Consider the following 19,153-nt stretch of genomic DNA (forward strand, 5'->3'; position numbering starts at 1 on the left):
CATTCACACGTTGGAAAACTGGCTTCTGTGTGTCGTACACACGGTTATTGTACTGAAAATGTTTTTCTGTTCCAAGAAGTTAGAAAATAAGGTAAAAAAAAAAAGACTGTAAAAAGTTCATGTCACATCCAAACACGATTCTATTGAGTTTGGGTTTGTTCTGAAGCCAAGAAGCTGCTGAAGAAGTCGGCAGAGTTGTATTATATATTATATATATTATATTATAGTATGGCAATGTAAGGCGTTTCTGGTCTCTCTCACGGTTGAAAAATTTATGTATTATGTTTGTCAAACGATTGGAAAAACTGTATACTGTAGATTCCGTAAATTTGTCAAGAGGCCCCTCACTTTGGGTCAAATTTAAGGTAAAACGTAGTTAATGGCGTTAAAGAAGACCGACCGACAATAGCGCGAGACTCTCGACACTCTGGATAAAATACAATGGCACACTTGTGTCGCAAAAGACCTAGCAGGCGGTATTTTTTTTTCCATTCTTTATAGTATACTACGTATACTGATCGTTTTTCTAGCCAGACTGCGAGGCACCACTTCCCATTTTTTGTTATTCTCTTCTTTTATTTATTTCTAACTATTATACATACAGTCGAGTACTCCAGGTTACCTTCTTGTGACTTATTCGTCTTTCAGGTCTTTTTTCTCCTTCTTTCTCGGGTTTTACAGTTTTTTCATGGTCATTCATACTTATGATGCTGGACTAGGACCATTACTAGAAAAGCTACACTAACTGTTGCTTCTGATGGTGGTAGGTCACTCCGTCGTCGCCACCAGAGTATTCCATTCATAAAAAAGAAAAAACGCTCATGTGAATGGGATGTGGGATCATGGTGGCTTATTCGTGGAATCACAATGTAACACAAGTGGACAAACTGTTTAGTATGAAACGCCAAATATATTTTCACCTTTTCAATAGTTATAACTTTGAGAATAAAAAAAAAAAGAAAACTAGGTATTCAAAAAGGCATTCTGAAATGTATTTATGAAAATTCTTCGATTATCATTGTTGCGGTCGGTGTCTGTTTGATTCGTTTCGTCTTTTCAATCATTTCGTATCGATGTTTAAATGACATTTAGTTTCAAGTAGCTGACGATGAGCTAAATATACTTAGGAATTCTTTTGAGATTTTCATCAGGTGTTTGACTAAAAGTTTAAACATAAAAAAAAATACCCGTGCATTTTTATTATTCTTATAAATATATAACTAATTCATTTTTGTTTTTATATTAAATAGCTAGGGGTTTATTTACAAACATATTTATGTTTATAATAGTTTTTTCAAGTGTCTTGAAGTATGACTCAGTGAAGGGAGTTTTAATTAAAGTATTTTGAAATGAAGGATTTTGTTTATGATTCAAGAAGGATTAAACCTTTCCTTTCTCTGATGATACTTTGGTATACATGATATCCTCGAAACACAAACTTCTCTTATCCTTCAGGCTTTATCAAGTTTAAGTATCCATTTTGCATCACTGTCAAATAGTTAAGACAGTTTGTGCTGCTCTTACTCCTGTTAAAACTACGAGTGTAATATGGTTATACTTCTGTCTAACAATTAGTCTAGGTCTGACTCTACTATTCTGACTACTTGATATACCGTATGAGATTTAAGTTTCACGTCTTATTAAATGAAAAATCTTTATAACTATAATTTTAATCCGTTGTAATATCACTGATCCCTATTATAGATTATAGTGCATTAAAAAATTAATTAAGGAAGCAGAGAACTTATATTAATTTTTAATACTTACATCTAACACAAAAAAAATGGCTATAATAATTTCAAGTGACTGTTGTTGAAAAAATTAATAAGAAATAAGTTTCGAATAGTTTTTCTCACATGAAAAAAATTTATAGAAAAAATAGATGTTATAGCTAGTAAAAAATATATTTTTAATAGCTAACTTTTGGCCAATTTTCGCACAAATCTTATTTATGTATTTTAAATGAAATTTTAATATATATTAAAAACATATCTTACACTGTAAAAAATAATTTGAAAATTACTATACAAAAGGAATTAAATTTTCATAACTAGATATTTGAATTGTATTTTCAATAAAAAAAGCTTCAAATTTAATGTACGTAATTTACTAATCAAGTTGGTATTCAGAATTAAGAAAAAGAATATGAATTTTAATAAACGTACTTAAAATTTATGCTTGTTTTTTAAATTTTCAAAGCAAGTATTCAAAATTCTAAGACATATTGAGTCTTAATAATTCCATTTGAAATTTCATAATACTTATTTGAAAGTTCAAGTACTTGTATATGAAATTTCTGCGCGTGACGTGTTGCGCGTTCAGTGATCAAGGATTGTGTATTAATACTAATTAGTTAAATATATAATAAATTTGAGTAATGTGAGTGGTGTATATCAGACTTTATTGTTGTTAAGTTTTTATTTCCTCCATAACATAAAGTAAATAAAACTTGTGACTGAACTGAACATCATTGACAGTACACAGTAATAAATGTGATATAGCATAATGCTAATAAACATAATATACTTTTATAGCGATATAAAAATTAAAATGTGATTTAACTTTAAAATATTTATTTAACTTTTACTTTTTTAGACGTTTAAGAAAAAACAATATAATCACCCGCTATATCATATTATATTATAACAATGGTTAATAAAAGAAAAAAAAATTTATAATGTTGTTTATAAGGAATTGATGACAGTTTACAAAATTTTGAAGTTTTATCAATAAACATTTTGTTACTTTATATACCTGACAGTTTTTAATTTCCATGTAACCATACACTGTTAAAAAAATTGTTTGAATTTTTAAAACATTGTATATAATGCAATAAACACATACAATTGTGTTTGAAATTTCATTGTAACGATCGTTTAGAATTTAAAATACACGCTTTTGAATTTTCAAATAAACAGTTCAGATTTTTAAATACATCTATTTGAAAATTAAAAATAAAGTATTTGAATATTTAAAAAATTGTATTTAAAACTTCAAAACGAAGTATTTGAAAATCCAAAGTGTTGATTTGAAAATTCAAAAACGTGTATGTTAAATTCTATATGAAATTAGTAATAAAATTTCAAGCACAAATGTATGTGTTTATTGCGTTATTATATACAATGTTTTGAAAATTCAAACAATTTTTTTAACAGTGTAGAATATAAAAAATACATGTATGGAAATATAAAAGAAATATATAAGATAAAAAAAAGAGAATACAAATATGTAGAGAAATAAGTCAAAATTAATGTATAAGCAAATGTAAATAATTAATTTAAGATAAAGGTACAGTTTTGTAAAACACGCTATGTGATACAAATAAAAACGCTATTCTTATTCTATAAAAAATATATATTAGGGGTAGGGTAGGTAAAACGGGGTGCCTCCCAAATCTTGTGAAAAAAAAATTTTATATTTTAAATGGTTTTTAAACATTCCAAAATCACTTTTGTAAATATAATTGAGCGTTATTTTGAATTTTTTTTGTTAAAATGTTTTAAAAATTAATTGTCAGCTGAAAAATATTAATGACTTTTGTTTATGATAAAAATTTGTTTTTCTTCTTTTGTATCCAATAATAATGTAAAATATAATTTTTCTTTATGTAAATTACTTGCAAAAAAGTTTAACTTAATCAAATTCATTTAAAATCCAGAATTTTTTTTTACCTTTTTTTAGGGGGTACTCTATTTTGTCCGCAAAAATGAAAACTTTTTTTTTTAACGGCAACTGAAAATTTTTTCTATTTACTTTGAATATCATTAAAAAGAAAGATTCAGTGTATTTGACTTCTCGAAACTTTGGTATTTCCTTAAGTACTCCTTTTTGCCCCTTCCTCCCCTAAATATATATTTTTATTATATTTTATGTTTTTTATATTATCGTACTAATATATTTTTTACATTTTCATACATGTATTTTATATATGCTCTAAGATATATTTCAAATATAATTAAATTACATTTAAAATATATTCAAAAATCTGCCAAAAGTTATCTATTAAAAATATATTTTTTATAAAAATTTTATGTATATTTTTGACATTTTAACATATATATTTTTTATAAACTTTCTCCATAGAGGATTACAGTTAAAATAAATATAATTTTTTTTACAAAAACTTAAATTTTAATTTTATTTCTGTAAACTCAGTTTCATTTATGGATCTCATAATTTATAAAAAAACATATTGAAAAATTAATTCATAATGTGACAATAAATATTTTGTATATAAAACCCATATAATATTAGTAATATCCCAAATAAAAGATATTGTGAAATTTTAAGTAGCGACCCTTTCGATCAAAATTTATATCATGAACATATTGATGATATTTGATGTATTATTACAGAAAGTGATTCGTCATTGGAAAGCATCATCACATCGGCGCAAAATACCCGTCCAACCGCCGACGAATTGTTAGAAATATTCCATGGCAATATACTAGGTAACAAAACAGGGGTTGTTGTTAATTCATGGGTGAGAAATGAATATAGAGAAAAAAATATATATATATAAATATAATAATAATAAAAAGGAGAGCAAGGCGGCAAACCGGCCGGTGCTAATTCATTTCATCTTATGCACTTTGAAGAGGCGCTCGATCAAATTTTAAAAAAAGCTAAATGACAGCTCTAGGAGTGAAAGAGTATATATATAAGCGCAAAAGAATGTTAAATAAGAGAGCAAATGACGTTGAGTGTAACGACAAAATTTGTACAACAATTTTACAAGAGGCGGATATATATATTTATGTATACTATTCTTTTTTAGCATGTTGCCTGGTTTTTTTTTTTTTTTCGTTTTCTTTTATTTTTTTTTTTTTTTCAAGGTACGTGCGGGCACTTGAAGTCTTGAAAAACCGTTTTATTTTCTTAGCCGTGTGACACGACGAATGACAATAGTGTACTACGATATACATCCGCCATATTATAGATCGTTTCACGACTTCTCTCGGGTTATTTTTACAAAATACCCTTAAAACTTGTATTTTTTAGTTATATATGTATATACTATTGGTACTGGTGATGTACTTGAACGAGAGCGACGAACGCCTACTGAATATTGGATACAATGCTTTCTGCTACGAGAAAATGCCACTGGTGATGTTTTGTATATTTATCTTTTTCTAGTCTATTACATTTTTATGTTCTTTCTTTCTTCGCAGTTTTCTTCCAAGACATATTTGGGATCTGTATGAATGGGCTTTACTAGTAGCGTAAAGCTATAGGTATATTATATATATAGAGCAGAATACTTTTGTGTATAAATATATAACTTATATTTTAGCTTTTGTTAATAGACTTACGCCGACATTGTCAAGGTCCTTCATACCAGTTAAACTCAATAGCAAAAAAAAGAAGCTTACACAGTTGATTTTTAGTACCAAAGTCTTTTCAGTGCAATTTTTTTTTTCCAATATGTCGTGCATTTTATTATTTGAGTTTGATGTATTTATTCAATTGTGCTTTATATATATTCCTTTATTCGTTTCGAGAGTTATATATTTTATGGACTGAGTGGACGAGTGGACGGTCAAGATCATTCAATACTTGAGTTACTATATTTTTCTGTAAGTAGACGAAAAATTGTATAAAAAAAAAAACATCAATTTGTTGAAAAGATTTTTGTTACAATATTTGAATTTTTTTCGAGGTGGTCTTAATGCTAATGCGGAAAATGAGGGTAAAGTAAAAACGAATAAAAGAAGAAGCTATTAAACTTTGACTTTCTCGGGTGGTTTCTTATCTGATAAATTTTAATCCGCACACGTTATATATATGTATAAAATAAAAAAATAAAAAAATATAAAGAGAAAAAGAGCAATGCGCAACTTTAACCTTTCGCGTGTGATTATTAAGTATACGGAATCTAATAATGCACGCGAAAATGTTAACGAACTTTAACACTTAAATTTTTTATCGATTAATAAATATATATATATATATATATATATATATATATATATATATCAGGTTCTTTTTAAATCTTAAGATATAACTCAAAATTATATAATAATTTACATAATCAAAGTCATATTATTTACTTTAATGAGGCTCTGTTATCTTGGCAAAGTTTTGTGTACTGTGATTTTCCTCCAGGACTGTATATTATTGTTCGGGATTCTCTGGTAAATCTTAATGAACCTATAATACAAGTTCTAAAGACTCATCATCCAAATACAATAAGGCCGTAACATGTTTGTCTGGACGAAAACTGTTACTAAGTGTGATTTTATGTATTTAATATTCATATCTCCTATAATTAACGTAATTAGATTAGATTACTCAAAATGTTCATTTGTGGATTAATTATTCACTAATCCGCATAAAGATAAATTAATTTTAATATTTAAATTTTATTAATCGTCTTATGGAATTATTCACTTTTATATATAATAGATTTAATTAAAGTTGTCTTCCTGCTCAGCTACATTAAATACTTTTTTATAATAGAGTTATTAACTGTAAAAAATATTAAAACCAGTTCGGGATAAAAATTTTTAAGATAATATATTTAAAGTTTTTTTCTAAAAAGTATGATATTATTATTAGGTTAAGGTAATTACTGTTAAATTGAATAATTTAGTATTAATTTAAGAACTGACGTACAAAATCTTAATTATTTGTACAGTTATTTAGGTTAAAAATTTAATAAAAAATGAGTGTGAATACAGCAGACAATGATTATAATTAGAAATTTTTTAATAAATAAAAAAAAATACAAGTAAAGTAATAATTCAAAAATACGTAGTAATATAATTAAAAAATAGGTACGCGCATTTTTTTAAATTCATTATTTTAATTCATTTATTTAAAATTAAAAAATTTTCATATATCTGCTACATTCACATTCACATTAAAAATAATATTGAAAGTAACAGACATTCAAAAAATGTATTTCTTTCAAATAAAAAAGTAAAATACTTATAGAAAAATAATTTTGAAAATTGCATATCAAAAACTTTAAAAAATCTTCATGCATATTCCATAAATTTTATTTTACTGACAAGTAACTTGTTTATAAAAATTACAAAAATGTTTGATGTTTGCTGCTTTTAGTATCATTGATTATAAATTTAATTGATTTCAAAATTTAAATTTAATGCGGGAAAAAATCGCCAGTTTCCTGTGTCGCTCCAGTCGGTTTGGGCTTTATGCGGTTTGCCCGCGCTTATATATTATATATATGTATATCAACTCATTGTTGGAAGCCAAGTGCGTAGTTTCAGTTTAGGATTTTTATTAAATTATTAATTTAATTAATTAAATTAATTCGAAGATATTCTTCATAGAGTTTACAAAGATGTTTTGAATGTACAGTTTAGTTTATGACCATCAATGATATTTATTTCTAAGATTAGTCATTTTGTAATTTTTTTATTGTTGGTTATAAACAAATGTATGTAAAGTAAGTTAATTTATTATTATTTTTTTAATGTCTACATACTTAAGAAAGTTTAAAATTATTATTTATGGACGTAAATATTTTTCGCTTATGAATTTTTTTCAAAATATCAAAAAAATTTGATCGACATTTCATTCTGCCCGATTTTTTTTTTCAATGGCTTTGAAGAAAAATATTTATTTTTTTCAATACAAGTTAAAAAATATAAGATATCAAGGGTATTAAATTTATCAAAAATCGCGTGATTTTTAGTCACAAAGTTGATCTCCTGGCGAGAGAAAATAATTTTTTTTTTTTTCTAAAGCAATCAGTCTACAAAAGCCAAATTACTTTTAATATCTATAGATATAGAATGAAGTAATTCTATGATAGTAAAGTTAGCAGACATTTGAAATTAAAGATTTTTTTTGTAGCAGACAAATAATTAAAAAAAATATTTCTCAAAAAATGCACATGTCAAAAATTTCATAAACTATACGTGCAATTTTTCAAAATATTTTTTTAATAATCATTCATTTTGTTGAAAAAAAATCTAAAAATTCTTAAATGTCTGCTAACTTTATTGTCATAGTAATTCTTAATTTTGAATTGCGAATTTTCAGTGATTTTTTAAATGTAAGTATATGTTACAAATATTTAATATCAATACCATAATCCGTATATGCAGTTGATCAATTTTTTTTAACGTCAAGTTATTTTTTTTATAACTATGAGGTTACTTATTGCTGACAATTTCAATTTCTTAAATAATTTGTTGTTCTAAAAATTGAGTTCGCAATCAATAAAGTGATAATAAAAAAGCTTAAATATTGATGATAGATTTTAATATGACGATGAAGGTAATATTTTTATTGTTTTACTTGAGAGAATTCTAAGACAATGCCCTCCCCCTCCCTTATTTTTTAAAATATTCAATGACTCAACTGTCATAACCGCATTAAAATTTAAGTAATTAATTTAAAAAACAAATTATATAATTCATTGAAAAAAGGAAAGAGTGGTAAAAATCTCGTCGAGAATTAAATTTATTTAAAAATTACTTACAGTCGTTTTAAATTACTTGTTAAAAAATGTTTTAAATAAATTGTAACCTACAAAATTTTTAATTATAAATATCAATCTTGAAATGAAAATTGTACTGGAATTTATTCAACAAATTTTCGGATTTTTTTACAAAACGATAATTTCTAAAAAAAAAAAAAAAATATTTGGAAAAATTGTACTCATAGATGTTTTAATTTTCTACATGTGCATTTTTGGTTTTTTTTTTTTAATTTTTTATAATCGATTTGTTGAAAAAAAAAATCGGAAAATTTTTAATTGTCTGCTGACTTCAGGATCATTTTTTAAACGGGTAATTCAAAACAACTATAAGTTTTTTTTTAACCTATATCAACGACATTGTAATTTTGTCGTCTTGTTTTAAGTGATAATTGATTAATTAATTTCGACTATGGTAGTTGGGTACATGAGAGTTGAATAAAAAAAATGGAAGGTGGGTAATTGTCAAATAGATGTTACTATTAAGAAAGAAAAATAATCAGAAATTGAATATCATTTAAAGACAACTGGTCAGAAAGTAACCCGAAGCAATGTCAGAAAAATTTTTTATTAATTAATTTCTAACTTCTGTCAACCGAATCATCGTCTATCAAATACAAAATAATTCAAATTAAGCTTAAATCAATATCCAAGAACTTATCTAGACAATCATAGATTGACTAGTAACATTTATTTCTACAAACAAGATATGAAAACGATTACTCGGATCGCTGCTGCAATTTTTACATATGTAACATTCTTATTTTTAAAAAGCTCGGCTCTTTTTTTTCTATCACATTAAAGTCGACGAGCGACACTATCCTTGTTGCACTTACGTAGTAAATGGAAACGTTTTCCACGTTTTTCTCTTAAACAAATGAACATTTTTGAAAAATGAAAACTTCGATTGCCATATTATAGAGTAATGCATCGGTTCTCGTGTTTAATTTTGCATTTAGAGGTTTTGTTTGAGGGAAAAGGTTGGATAAACATTACTATAGACCCTTTTTAATAATAATCAAAAAAAGATATGGATTACTTATAAATAATCAACTTTTATTTAAATTAAACATCTAAATACGTATAACATATATTTTGATATTCCAGATGGTTCACTATTATGTAGAATTATTTCATAATGTTTCCTCCTTTCCCGAGAAATGAAGCAATTTATCGTTAGCTAACATTTTTGTGTTAAGTACTAGTAATTAAAAATTTATCCATCGAACCCTTGGCCTTTACATGTTAACTATATTCATATTGCATGTAGAAAGTTGAGTTATTCCCTCGATTTTTAAAAATTTTCAAGTAGTAACCCTAATTGTATTTGAAATCGTTGCTTGACTTTCGTACTCTCTTAAAATGAATCAGTGAAAAAACCTACAAATCAGTGAATATCTACTGCGAATCAGTCCCAAGTATTGCACTGATTCAATCAGTGATATACTTAAAACTATTTGTGCAGTGAATATTCACTGATCGGAATACTTTTCACTGATCGATTTTAAGAGAGTAGCTTGCACTGAGAAAAAAATTTACTCACATTTGATAAATTACATGTCTTATATATCCGACTATATTTATTGAATATTAATCTAAATATATTAAATATTGATCTTTTACATCGATTAAATATTACTAACTTTATATTAACATTTGAGAGGCCGCTGGTCAATATTTAGTATAAGTTTATTAATATGTGATAAACTTGTATTAATTATTGATATGTGAGATTTGTGCAGGATTCATACGTCATATCCTCTAGCTTAACATACTGCCTTATAGACGTGTTACAGTTAATAAATTGTTTTCATGCTTGTTCAAATAATCATTAAATATAAAAAATAAAGTGCTATGGGAAGAATTATTAAAAAAATGGAATTTTCAAAAATTATTTCCAATTTTGATATTTGTGTCCATATTTATTAATATTTGATAAACTGTTTATCAATATTTCATGAACACGGTTACTAATATTTAATAAACCGTTCATCGTTTACTAAATATTGATAAATTTAAATAATATTTAATAAATTGTTTTCTCAGTATGTAAATATTTTACACATTAAAAATAAGTTTTTTTTTTTTTCATGACATCATTTTGAAATAAGCCGATTTCGTATTTTATTGAGTTAAAACTGAATTAAGATTCGTTTGACCTAGGACAATATGTATGGATTGTATACGTCACGCTATCGTTTCTCTGCGGTATGTTAAACGTCGACAAGAGAATTGGCGGGAAAGTGTTTCACACGGGCTCTCTATACTATTCTGAGGTGATTCATTCTAGTGTATGCACGTTAACGGGTCACCAAATCGTATAAGAGGAATTCTTAGTCCTTATACACACACATTTATCTATATATACATGTATATGTATATATAGTTATATTTTCACATGACCGATACCACCGATAGTTTAGTTAACCTGCATAAATTTAAATATAAATTAAGTTGGTCTGTCGTTTTATCGTGCGCGACCGAGTTGACAGTGATTTGTTCTTAATTAAACTTTATTGTTATTATTAAGCCTGCAGTAGAATTTATGTCATTACTGGTGCAACATTTACGTTAACGTTGCGCATAGAAAAATTATTTTGAGTTGATTCCATGAAATAAATTGATACGGTTATGCCAAGAGTGGCAAACACAATCTAGTCCCTTATTTCGAGTCAAATTTTCAAGACATTTACACAGGTAATGGGGATCAGGTTATTCGGTGCCAAGTATGTAGATAAGCCGATAATATGGCCGGGAATGATTTAACGTATAAATAATAAAAGAAGAATGTTATAATTTAGAGTTGTTTAAATTTTATTGCGGTAGGTGGTCAATACAGGTGGCTAGTACTATTTGCTACCGTGATTCGCGTTGATTACAAAATTAATTTGGACGGTCGATCGGCTTAAGAAATGTCTGTAGCTGATGTTGATGTCGGTTTGGTAGATATTATTACAGGCATTCGAATATGATTTGGATGATTTGTGAGTTTGTATGCTGGAAGTGAACTATCCGTCTAGTTCTTTATTTTATTTCATGATACCTATTTTAAATGTAAATTTTATTTTATTGATAAAAAGAGTTGCGCCATCATAAAAATAAAAAACGGGATCCAAGTAGAAACTTTAGCCCTCATTTCACACTATTTTTGAGTTTTGTCTTTTATTTCATCTTCATAACAGCAGAATGAACTTCATCTCGCCCTCTATGAAGTTTACTGACCCTTATTTCAAACTCATAAACCTCACATAAACCTCATTTGATACTTAAAGAACCAAGGTGCTATATTTTAAATAGTAAAATGTATTTTCTTTATCATGTACTGTTTTGATTATTGAGTGTAACTCGAGCTAAGTCAAAGGATTTTCAAAAAATTTGAATGGGTCATAAAATTTTATGTTTGTAATCTTTAACCCATGGTTTAAAATTTGAAATCATGGTGAGTATAAAAGACTTGAAAGTATTTAAAAGTTTTTTTTTTAATGTTGCAGGAGTTTTTATGAAAAAATAAAATGTTACTACACTTTTCATCATTCAGTCAGAAGCAACAGTGGAAATACAACAGTCATTTAAAAATTAAAATCAATAATAATTTGTTTTTGACAATACTTATTAAAACAAGACAGTACACGTTATTCTCTTATTGGTAATTCCAAGAACCAAATGTGTGGTAGAAAGTATGATGAAGTCGTCGTAAAAAAATTTTGTGATAAACACGGAAACAAAAGATGTCGTAAAAATATCTGCTATCGATAGTAAGTACACTATTTTAATATTTCCTTGCTACAAAAAATTTTTAATTATTAATAAATATGACATGAGCTTGTTATTTATTTTGAAAATTAAATTTAATTTCAAATTTGCGCTCTTAAAGTAAAGCAAAAATATTTTATACTTGCATTAAATTGTGATAGGTTGTTGAATTCAATACTTATTGTGAGTAGTAGAGTGCTTCATTTGAAACTATTTTTATTTTTGGTCCGTTAATGGAATAATGTTCTAAACATTTAAAAAAAAAGTGCTCATCAAAGATGAGCAATTAATTTTAATATTAAGAACTCGCTAAATGAATTTGAAATTTTTCTATTTAATTAACACGTAAATTTTAATTTTTGTTTTCAATTATCTATAGATTCGCAATATTTCATGATATTAAATCGGCAATAGGTGGAAATTACAGAGAAATCTTTCCTCTTTTAAAGTGCTTGTAGCCAATTGATGTTTTGTAACCGCACTTCCCGGTAAAAAATCTTGAAGCCAATTTTTTCTCTAATTTTATGGTTTTTGTTATTTTACTCAAAAACCACTCAGTTTACGACGAAATTGTAAATGACTTTCTTATAGAGAATTTCATTTTCTACAAAAAGACTTTTGTAAGCCATTACCGTAGAGCTCGTAGTTTTCGAGATAAATTCAATCAAACATCTCAAAATTAGAAAAATCACTGTTTTATCGGAGATTTTAGTACTTTTTTATAAAATTAAGTAGTCTTATCTGATGAAAAAAAATTTCTCAATGCTTGCTTAGTAATTGATTGGTTTTAGCTCTTATTAAGCCGTAAAAATGATAACAGTGCTTGGAATTTATTATAAAAAGAAAAATACGAATTATTCGCTTACTCAGTTTTGTGGAAAAAAAAATTTTCAAATTAAAAAAAAAAAAAAACGGGCTCAGCCGGGATTTGAACCCGGGACCTCTCGCACCCAAAGCGAGAATCATACCCCTAGACCACTGAGCCACAAGGAACGTTGTATAGATGTGAAAATTCAGAGAACCTATATAAGTAGTGCTGTGTTATTGAACAATATGGTATATATTGGTATGGTATATATTGTTTACGGAACACAGATTATTCAACATATTTATGAATAAATAACATTTTATTTGGTGTATACCAGTTAAATAAGTAATTTATCGATTCTGTTGTTTCATTTAATGTTTAAACATGAATTTATTCTTTAAAATATGTGATATCATATTGGGAATGAATGAAATCTAACGTTTGTAACATTGAAAAAATCAGAACTCTGTAATGAATTATTCAAATAATTCGAGCAAGTTTTTTTTAATTATTATTAAGCGTTGATGTACTTTCTTACTTTTTTTTTCTTTTCTCTGATAATAATTAATTAGTTTTTACCATGATGTAGTTTTTTAATCTATAAAGAGGAAAATAGCGTGTGAAGCTTAGCATATAATTGTCTCATATATAAATTCTGCTAGAGTATATTGTTGATTGTTCTGTGATGATCGTAATCTTTTATATTACTGCAAACAATTTAATGTTCATGTCACGCGTTCGTTTTTAATATTGTTATAATACATTGCACTGTGCTTATTTTTTTATTATTGACATTTATCAGCGTAAAGAATTCAAGGCAGTACGTGTGAGTTGATAGGTGTTAAGTAAAAAAAAATGTAGATAAAAAATACATTATTTAGTATTACAGACACTAATGCATTGAAGAGAAAAGTGGAGTTAATAATTAGGTATTCTTTCTGCTGAATTGTAATAATATAAAAGTAAAGTTAGCTAATGAGCAAAAAATGGACGAGTGAGAAGTACGGACAGGAATTAGGTCATAATAAATAAATTGTTAGTTTACCTTTTTTTAATTTTTTAATTATAAATATAATTATACATTCAGAGATTTTTGCTGAGAGAATTTTATATAAATTATTTGGATTCATGATTGAAAACTCAGCAGTTTTTTAAACATAGTTTTATTTTTCATTTACTTTACAGAAAGTATGACGTTACTGAAATTGGTACATCATAACTTTGCACTCGTTTTTTTTTTATTTGTTTAGTCATAATAAAAAAAGGATTTATTTTTATTAAAAATATTTCCACATACATAAAATGTTTTTTGGTAATAAAAATGTCTGTGAACTATTTATTTCATGGATAATAACAAAACTATAAAGTAAATATATACTGATCCCAGGAGATAAAAAAATAATTTTCGTATTTATAAAATGAACAGATCTATGATAAAAAATTTTATGAAATACAAACAAATATCTGTATGGATTGGGCTGTTTAAAAAAAAAAAAAACAATTTTTTTTTTATAGTGTCTAAAAATTGAAAGTATAACTAAAAATATAAATTTTGGTACCAATCCGGACTCTTAATAGTGATATTAAGGTTTGACTCAGTCCATTTTTCTATTTTGCATTTAAATAACACGGGAAAAAAAAATTTTTTTTTTTTAGAATTTTCTAGCTCATAAACCAATCGACGGACTTTTATGCCCAGTAAATATTTTTGTAGGAAATTGAACGCTCTACAAAAAAAGTCTTTTATCATTTTTTGATAAATCCCACTGTTCGAAAGTTATTTAAGCTTCAAGTCAAATTTATAGTAAATTTTGAGATTTTTTCGCTTTTCCGACAAAACTATCAGTCTTATCGAAAAATGTCATTTGAATTTTTTGTAGATAATTTTATTCTTAACAAATTATAACGGATAAAGTTTTTTGAAATTCTGCATTGTTCACAAATTATTTGCATTTCAATGTCAAGCTCTTAAAAAAATAGATTTCTGATTGATTTTAAGAGCTTGACATTGAAATGTAAATAACTTGTAAACAATGCAGAATTTCAAAAAACTTTATCCGTTATAATTTGTTAAGAATAAAATTATCTACAAAAAAATCAAATGACATTTTTCGATAAGACTGATAGTTTTGTCGGAAAAGCGAAAAAATCTCAAAATTTACTATAAATTTGACTTGAAGCTTAAATAACTTTCGAACAGTGGGATTTATCAAAAAATGATAAAAGACTTTTTTTGTAGAGCGTTCAATTTCCTACAAAAATATTTACTGGGCATAAAAGTCCGTCGATTGGTTTATGAGCTAGAAAATTCTAAAAAAAAAAAATTTTTTTTTCCCGTGTTATTTAAATGCAAAATAGAAAAATGGACTGAGTCAAACCTTAATATCACTATTAAGAGTCCGGATTGGTACCAAAATTTATATTTTTAGTTATACTTTCAATTTTTAGACACCATAAAAAAAAAAAAAATTGTTGTTTTTTTTTAAACACCCTAGTATGGATAAAGAAACAAGAAACCGGTCTGAAACAAGTTTCTAATTAGTATAATTTTCTAAAAGTTGATCGTCCCAATTTCTACCAATCACTAGTTTAAAACCCTCGCTTCCAATTTGTCACAATCAGCAGCGTGAAATCACCACTTAATTTTCGGATGTAACCCTCTGCTCTAAAAAAAATTCACCCATACGAGCAGAGTAGACGAAACATAAAACTGAAATAAAAAATGTCACAAAAACTATAAACATATTTTATTATTTTTGACACTGATGGCAACAATAATAAAAATAAAAAAAAACTATACTCCATCACTTGAGAGAGTCCTTACTGACTCTTGGCACTTGGCCTTTTTCCAAAATACCTTTTGACTGGCACTTATACTTCCTAATTCTCGTTAAGAAAAAAGACCTGGGCTTTTAAAAAGTTCTTTGCTCATAAATCCTACTAATGTAAGAGATCTAGAGATTTATCACTATTGAATATGCCTTCGCGATCTACAAGTCTGCAGTCTGCTGTCTCTTATTGAGATTTAATCGTCATATAACATTCTGCATTATGGTTTTTAAGGATAATAAGCTCTAGTCATCTCAAATTATACGACTAACCTCACGCATTTTAACAGCAGGTTAACATTCTGCGATAAGATCTTTCTTTATGTTCGCGTCTCATTTATGGTCACTTCTTTTTTACATTAGTCTATATAATATAATACTTCTAAGTCTGTGTTTAGGTCTAGGTGCATATATTATATGTCGTAAAATAGTGACGACAAAACTACTTGCGTCAAGTCATTCTACTAATCCTTATTTAATCTGAATACTATCTAGTGATCAGTGTTAAAGATTAACTTGACCAGCGCTGTTGTTCTTTGTATTGTGAAATGATGCGAGTAAATGTCTAAACGAAAATAAAATTGACAGCCGCGTCATTTAGTCCATTACCAAAAAAATATTATCTTTTATCAGATCATCGGTATTTTTACAACAATCGTTTTAAAGTAACTTTACTTTTGTATACTATACTTTTTTCATTTCTCCTTTTTAGTTTTTCATCCACCTGAAAAAAAAAAATAATATTGCGTTACCGATATGTTTTTCATTCTTTACATTTTTCTGCCTTATTTTATCATCAATAGCTTGTCTTTATGTCTTTCACTTTGTGTTGAATGTACGCATATATATCTATATATATAATATAGGTATGACAGGGTAAATGCGCGAGCTCTCAGACTTTGCACCTTGCACAGCTTTGTAATGGAAATTGAGTGAGGTGGATGAGAAATTCGTTGGCGTATTATGGAGTGGTATATATATATATATATGTGTGTATATATGTATATATATCGACCGAGATATAAACGCTTTTTACATTTGACTTCTCTAACGAAAAATATTTAAAAGATCCCTTTGTATTATTTTTATATCGTCAAAGTTTGCTTTTTCTTTATTTTTATTTTACGAATATTTTTTTTTTGTTTGTTAAAAATTTTAATTGAATTTTCAATATATTTCTTTATGCATATAAATAAAAATTGAGGACGAACGGAACAGTATAGAGTGACTGTAAAATGAGAATATACATAAAATTTAAAAATCTTTAAAAAAATAGATAAATTTAAGAAATATGTTTTTCAAATATAAATGTCATTTGAATTTGCAAACTATTGGTTTATTTTATTTTTAGTATCGGTGATATCGATGGAAAAACGACACCATGCATACGAAAATATACGTATATGGTGAGGATAAAAAATTTGATAAAAACCGTATCGGAGTGAGAATAAAAAAAAATTTGATATCATTAAAATGTCAATTGGTAACAGTATATCGTAAATTGATAGGTATGTTGTGTGTAGTAAAATACTGAGTGAATTCGATTTCCGTTGATATCGCGAATATTGAAGTGAGTGAATCGCGACCGCTGTATTTTATTTTTCTTTTTCCAATTTCCCTTTCTCATCGTGATTTCCAGTTAGTACACGTAAAAAATCGAATATAATCTCGATTAAAATTTCATTTCCTATTTATATATCGTTCTTCGGTAACCCATCACAAAACGAGTGAGTAAGTGAATGAGTGAATGAGAATATAAGAGAGATAAAGAGACAAGTTGATAACGATTTTATCCTATACTTGAATTTTCTCTCATGAGATTAAATTATGGAATTGCTTGTTGATGCACTTTGACTACCACTTGTTCATATTTACCGAGAGTATATTGGATTAAATATATAAACAGACAATTAGTTATTTCAATCTACTTTCTCATATATTTTTTAATTATTTATTTGTATAATAATATTTACTTATAATTAATTTTTTTAACTCTCATTAAAATTACTCAGTTAATTAATAAATTAAATTTTCTTAATTTAAAAATTCAAATATAGTTAAACGAGTATTGATGAAATTTTTATCGCGATTAAAAAGGCATATGGTTGTTATATTTTTCACAGTCATTTTTATTTATTACCCTCTTTTTTTGATGCTCTGTTGAAGTTCGTTAGTGAGATATTTGCATAATTTTTCACCGATCACCCCTTACCATTTTATTTTATATTTCAACGTATGAAACGAGTATAGGGTTGAAAAGGAAGCGATAACTGCTTGCTAAGCGTTAATAAAAAATTTTATCCACTTATGTTTATGTAAATTTTATCTCGTCACCGAGACTAATTGTGGCGCTAAATCAAAAAGCTATGGAAAAAAATACTTGTACGTATATATTTATGGGAAGGTGAAGAAAAATGGTACTCAACATAATTAATATTAAATTTTCAACAATACGATGTAATAATAATTTTTGAAATGTCCAATTAAGACTGACTGTGTTCGTAATTGAGTCGGATTGTTATCACCAAAGATAATTTTTTTTCACATTTCTGTAATCATATATTTCTCAATTACGAATTTAATCCAATACTAGACAATTTTGAACTTCCTGCTATGAAAATTGAAAATTTTCTAAAAAAGGGAAGTTATTGGCGGCAATCGAAAGCTCTCATCAAATACTTAGATGTGATTAGAATGCGAAGTCGATCGGTCGAGTAGTTTACAAATTATCGAAAAATAAAAATAAAAGATTTCTTTTTATTTTGAGGCGTTTTTCGTATGGCTCATAAACCATTTGCCCGATTTACCTTACAATGTAAGCAGTTCTAAGTTTGGTGAGCTCTTTAGATTGCCGCTAAGTATGTTCAAACCGGTTGGTTCGTTCCAAACATATCGTACGACAAAAATGAATTTTTTTTTCGCTAAATGTATTTTTTTTCTCCAAAAGAAAGTAATAAGCTCAAGGAACTCAAGAACTATACTAATAATTATGTTTACGAGCTCTTCAAGCTTCATTACTAAATTGAATAATAATAAAGTTTATCAGTGACATTTTTGTATTTATAAATTTGACTTGGATCTTTTTCTCATCATTATTTACTTATAAGTGTACGTATTCGTGGTCATTCACGAATTTTAAAAGTACCAAAAAATGATTGAAATTCGGATTTTTATTTAAAATTTTCTTTCATATCACGTTGCAGCAATAGTTTTGATCTGTAAAATCAATATCTTGCTGAAAATTTCAGCTCAAAAAATAGATTTTTAAACGTTGCTTCAGAATTTTGAACATTTATTCATAATATGTAACCA

General features: G+C 26.7%; 1 long non-coding RNA gene and 1 other non-coding gene across 2 annotated transcripts in view; one reads left to right on the plus strand and one right to left on the minus strand.

Annotated features, from left to right (window-relative positions):
• The first annotated feature begins 7,224 nt into the window (after window positions 1-7,224).
• The window catches only part of LOC103575380 (ankyrin-3), a 155,373-nt gene continuing 143,444 nt past the window's right edge, over window positions 7,225-19,153 (plus strand). Inside the window, exons 1-2 of the long non-coding RNA XR_001345329.2 lie at window positions 7,225-7,414; window positions 11,944-12,207. This is a non-coding gene — a long non-coding RNA (ankyrin-3). The remainder of the gene's footprint in view (window positions 7,415-11,943; window positions 12,208-19,153) is intronic.
• Window positions 13,119-13,190, minus strand: Trnap-ugg (transfer RNA proline (anticodon UGG)). The gene has a single exon. It is a non-coding gene; the product is annotated as a tRNA-Pro (tRNA).

This window comes from Microplitis demolitor, chromosome 7 (assembly GCF_026212275.2).
Source record: "Microplitis demolitor isolate Queensland-Clemson2020A chromosome 7, iyMicDemo2.1a, whole genome shotgun sequence".
NCBI lineage: Eukaryota > Metazoa > Arthropoda > Insecta > Hymenoptera > Braconidae > Microplitis > Microplitis demolitor.